Source organism: Sinocyclocheilus anshuiensis, unplaced genomic scaffold, assembly GCF_001515605.1.
Source record: "Sinocyclocheilus anshuiensis isolate Anshui unplaced genomic scaffold, SAMN03320099.WGS_v1.1 scaffold393, whole genome shotgun sequence".
Classification (NCBI taxonomy): Eukaryota; Metazoa; Chordata; class Actinopteri; order Cypriniformes; family Cyprinidae; genus Sinocyclocheilus; species Sinocyclocheilus anshuiensis.
In genome coordinates this window covers 979,545-985,544 of record NW_015536501.1, presented here as the reverse complement: position 1 = coordinate 985,544, position 6,000 = coordinate 979,545, and positions in this window count along the sequence as shown.

Genomic DNA, 6,000 nt, shown 5'->3' with positions numbered 1-6,000 from the left:
TAAAGTGTCGAAATTTTAGAGATTTACTAGTATCGACTTGCTCCAAAAAAGATTTAAGTTCAGTATCTTCAAAACAGCAGTTAAGCCCACAAATAATTGTCCAAACACTGAAGGGCGTTGCTGGCATTAGCAGTGAGTGTATGTATTATTATGATGGTGTCAGCCATAAGCTTCGCCCATATTGAGCACCTTTCCCCATCTTAAGGAGTCATCGGTGGAGAAGCTCTTTGTGGGTAGGGGCTAGGGGGTGGGCCGGCGGCCCCGATTCTCGTGTGAAATGAGGGATGTTCTATAGTGACTCTTGGCCGAGGCGGCAGGGAGTGTATGGGAGCTTTTATGAATAGGGGCCTTTCAGTCGTTCAGTATGGCTCTGAAAGGCTGAACAAAAGCTTAGAGGGTGGCGACTAAGAGCTACACGGTAGATCCACAAATACTTCACTTTGCAGCGGCGTAGTCGTAATCCCTAAGACATCAGCCATTCCAAACGTAGGCATTCAAGAAATGTCACATAAACAAAGTGGACGGCTGACAAATCTTCGAGAAGTTTAACGCCATAATTGGCGTTCAACTGGCCAGGCTTATGGTTGTCAAAATGCTGGATTTGTTGTCGGTTTGGGAGTCTTATTCAAACACTATGGCTGCTGAAATTTTGTGGGAAGTTGTTTCCCTTTATCCTAAATGGAGATGGGTCGTTTTTCCATGCATTTGACAGTGAGATACATCTTCACATTGTTTCAGTTAGGGGTGAGAGGTCAAGGTTCACAGCCTGTTGACGTGACTCACAGTTGAGTGGGCACCAAAGTTCCCAGATTCCAGTAGGGGGGTCGTCGTTGCACTCCGGGCCTGGCAGCTTTTTCCCTCCCCTTCCCTTCTAAACTCTCCATTAGGATTCGCTCAGAACTGTCAGACAACATGTAGCGTAAAAAACAGTCTTGCACACACCCTGCTGCTCACTTCCTCTCAAAAACGATGGTCCGTGGCGTGATGATTAATTAGAAAAGAAGAACAAAACAAAACCTTGCTCCAGTTCTTTTGGCTCCAGACATTCATTGGTCCGCTGCAGTCTGGCTCATTCAGATTGGTGGAGTGGAAGTGACGTAACCGCTGGCACAAAAGAGCAGCCGTGTGATTGGAGGAGAATGCGTATTGTGTGCCGTTGGGGGGTCCGTCACAGACACGGCGCTTCTACAGCTCTCACCCTGACCATAAGGTTGAGAGCAGCTCCATTGTCACATGACATGTTCACACTGGACCACAAGCTTTTGTGTGTGTGTGTGTGTGTGTGTGCATGCTTTTTTGTTTGTACGTGAGTGTATGTCTTATCCAGCTGGGCCTTGTGGGTCAGGGCATGGGCCGCCCCTCCCCGCGCACAACTGCAGTTTGGACCCAGAGGCGCAGTTGAGGGCTTGTGAAAACCCCCTGAGCCTTCCTCATTTCTCCAGATGAGTACCTCATTGTAATCGACTGAACAGGAGTGCACTTTTTTCGTTCTCTGTACTTTTGTGTTACTTATAAACTTGCCTAACAGTTACGTTCTTTATGTCGACCAAAACTCGTTCTCTGGTTTAGTCAAAAGTGATTACCATTTCAACAGTTACAAGTCCTGTTGAGTTTTGGTTGACAACATTAAGAAAGTTAGGGGACATAACCATTGTTTCCAATGTAACTGTAGGTTCCCAACATATTTTCCCAATATGTAACATTTCCAATTGTTAATTTCTTAAAGACTTGTCAAAAGTGGTTACCTTTCCGACAGTTACATCCTCTACCTTTGTTGGTGTTGTAGACAAACAAAACTCGTACTCCACTTTGGGTTTCTTATAACCTTGTTGAAATTGGTGACACAGCAGTTGTAATGGTTACCTGGTGCTTTCAGTTTGAGTTGGGAAAAATGTTGGTAAAGTTGTAACTTAGACCCTTGATAACTTTTCCAACAGTTGCATCCTCTAACTATCAGCACTTTGGTAACTTTTCCAACAGTTATGTACTCTATCTGTTTGAACTTCGGTACTTTTAGAACTTTGGTTATTTTTTCCAATGGTTACATCCTCTAACTGTTAAAAATGTGGTAACCTTTTCCAACCATTACATCTTCTAACTGTCACAACTTTTGTGACATTATCCAACGGTTACATCCTTCAACTATTAGAACTCTGTAACATTTCCAACAGTTGTGTCGTCTAACTGTCAGAACTTTGGTAACTTTTCCAACAGTTCCAACAACCTCTAACCAAACTAATTAGGAGAAGTAACTGTTGGAAAGGTAATCACTTTTGACAAGATTATAAGTAACTTAAAATTAAGAATACGTTTTTGTTGACTACAATGTCACAAATTATGGGATAATATAAATGTTTGAAAGCTTTATGGGCAGACTGTAGGAAATGTTTCAAATTTGTAACTTTTTCAACAATAATGTCCCCTAACTTTATTGATGCTGCACAAAACCAAAACTTGGGTCTTATAGACTTGTTGAAAGTGGTAACCTTTCCTATAATTATGTCCTTTAACTTTGTTGATGTTGCACTCCTCAGTTAGTGGAAATTAGTGACGTGGCATTTGCAATAGTTACCAAGATCAAGTTTATAAGACACTCAATATAGAGAATGAGTTTTGGTTGATTTAAAATGTTGAAGTTTGGGAACGTAACTGTCGACATTGTCGTCAGCCACAACTCTTCTTCCCTTTGGTGACATTACAATATGACGCTAATGTTCAATATTCATGTTTTTGATTTGCAACCCAGGCGCCGGTTAGTTCAGTTGTTTAGGTTTTATACTGTTCTCTTGCGATTGTAAGCAATTCCTAGCATCGCATCTCGCTCTCTCTGAAACACACCCACAGTTTGTCACGGCCAATGTCGATGGTGCGTTCCCCTAGCCGCCCGGCTCCTAGACCCAACCTCGTGAAAAAACACACAAACACGCTGTGTGTACTTTAGAACTGGTTACAGCTGCAAGCAGTGAAATCTGGATTGTGTTAGCCCATGCACTGTGATTTATAAATTGTTTCTCAGGCCATAAATTCCCACTATAATTGCACTCCAAGCCCCCTTCCACTCTCCTCACTCTTTCTCTCCCCCCTTCTTTCCCTCTCCGTCTTTCACTCCTTCACTCCTGCGCTTCCAGACGCACACACGCTCCGGCGGTACGTGGTCCGGCACTAATTGTTTGCAGGAGGGAACTGGTTTGACAAGGCAGAAAGTTTTTGAAATTAGGCAGGGCGGTCACAGTTGTGAGTCAGGGCTCAGGTACGGTGTGTCATGCCTCCATATCGCCCCCCTGGACTGTTATTGCACAATAGCATTTGTTAAAGATAGCACTTTAGCCATTTAGTGCAATTTCGCAAAAAAATTGTATTATTTCCTCTCCTGGGTTTAATTGCAGTGATTTTTTTTTTTCCCTGACTGTGAATTTCGCTCCCCCAGGCCTCTCAGTGGTAGATTCAAGTTTTATACTTAACAGCCAACAGGTTATAAAAAATAACCCTGTTTATTTGTTGTGTCTCAAGTTCTCCATATGGAGGAAAGCTTGTCAACAAATCTGCTTTAAACGAACAAAACTGCAGTGGCTGCTGTTTAAAGATTTTCCAGTTCTGTTGCAATCGGATGACATGATTTTTTGTGCTTTTGACGCCGGTTAGACTTGTGTTTTAGCAGGAGGGGTATATTGGGAAAGGGGTGAAGTTTGAGTTGGTGTGTGAGTCTACCAAGAGAACACAATAAGCTCTTTGTCTTCATTATGCACTTAGCATTTGAGAAAAGGATGAAGGTTTCTTTATTTTACTTTATCTTCAACTGTCTTTAGGACCAATGCACCACATTTGGATCTCTGATTTCAGATGCATATCCTATGCATCACTTAGTCTTATTCAAATACTTAGAGCCTGCATTGTTGTTGGTCATTTTATTTTTATTATTATTATTATTATTATTATTATTATTATTATTATTATTATTATTATTATTATTATTATTATTATTATTATTATTATTATTATTATTATTATTATTATTATTATTATTATTATTATTATTATTATTGCACAATATAGTTATTATGATAAGTTGGATGCCTACAAAGTTGTAGATTACTATAGCAAGCACTTTTGGGTTATAAAGTGGTTTTGTTATCCCTCTTGGCTGCTTGTGGGTTAACAAGCCCAGACTGTTCATTGTAAACCTGGGTATATTTTGGACTGCAGTGTTGTAACCAGATACCGAAATACTGGAAACCGCATAACTGACTTGTAATTGACTTTAAGGAGGGTGGCTGCATTTCGCCTTTGCAGAAAAACAGAGCTCCCAACAGAGAGCTTATTACTTTCTCGTGGTCGTAATTATGTGTTGGGTTTTATTTGACCTACTGTTTTGTCCTGCGCCACAATAACACTCTGATTCCTCGCGTTGTCAAGGTTTGTTTGTGCTTTTCTCTTGAAATTATTAAAAATAAATGAATGCATTGTGTATTTGAAGTACAGTGGGTACGGAAAGTATTCAGACCCCCTTAAATTTTTCACTCTTTGTTATATTGCAGCCATTTGCTAAAATCATTTAAGTTAATTTTTTTTTCCTCATTAATGTACACACAGCACCCAATGGCTGCAATATAACAAAGAGTGAAAAATTTAAGGGGGTCTGAATACTTTCCGTACCCACTGTATATTTCATGAAAAAATGTTATTTTAGCTTATGCATCCAAAGTGTTTTTGTGATCAGAAACTGAAGGTGTCTCCGAAAGGTAGGTCCTTTTTTTTTTTTTTCTTCTGCAACCGGACGGTTGGTGAATGCAAACTTGGTCTCTGTTGCTATCCCTAAATGAGCCACATTGCCATGGAAACCCCTGGTCTCCGGATGGCTGACCTCTGAACCAGTTCTTTAAGTAGGCAGTGAATGGAGGGAGTAGTGTTATCAGTGAGTTCACAATAGTATCCATGGGAACTCGGAGAGCAACTGTCAGTCATGAGTCTTTCCTGTTGAGGCTGAAGGCCGGTTCTGTGTGGAAGCCACTGGCTTGATGAAAAGAGGCACTTTAACAAAGCTAATGTACTGTAGGCAGGTCAGCCAGCGCCACTGAACTACAGGAACAAACCACAAATAAGTGCTTCATTGCATTAGGAGGATTTGCAATTGGATTGGCTTTATAAGTGAAAGTTTCAGGGATGCACTGAATTTCGACCTAATTTTTCAATACCAATAGCTGATAATTTAACGGATTATAAATGGCATAGAAAAATAGGATACTGTTTAAATTCTACACTATTTAAGAGTTGATATTTCATTTAACAGTTGATATTTAATAAACAAATATGAACTGTATGATCATTATAATAACTAATATTATAAATGTGTTTTTTATTCATGTTTAATGTTTATTCATCTTTTTTAAAAGTCAATCTAGAATTTACATTCTTTAAATAAGATAGGTTACAAAATTAGTATTAAAGTAAAAAAGTTACCAAAAACTAACTTTACTGAACAACTTTACTGTTTTTATATATTTTTTTAATTTAATATTTAAGATCTTTTTTCCAGTTTAAATCAGAGATGCATCTCTTATTTAACAATACAATAAACCCTTATATTGCCTAATTATATTGTGCATCCTTAATAATAATGATTAATATTATTAATCCTCAATAATATGACTTTTTTTTTTGTCCTAAAATGAGTAATATTTTGTTTCGAGGAATTTCTGTAATGCTGTGGCTGTTTCATAAGCACAGAGCTGTTTTATAAGGTTTGGATCCAATTACTGAAACAAAATTTGCGTCTGCTGATCCTTTGTACCTAAAAGTTCCCAGAAACTTGTTGAATTACTTCCTAATGTGATCGTTGGATGAATAGGTGATTTGTTGGTTAAATTTCTACTTCTTATTGTTCCTATAATAAGATAAGTCTGCTTTAATGAGCTTCTCCTCCTCTTCTTCGGAGTTTAATCTCTTAAATCAGACTTCATAATTACTTCATTTTTTGCTTGTTAATGTTGTTTGTTTTTGTTG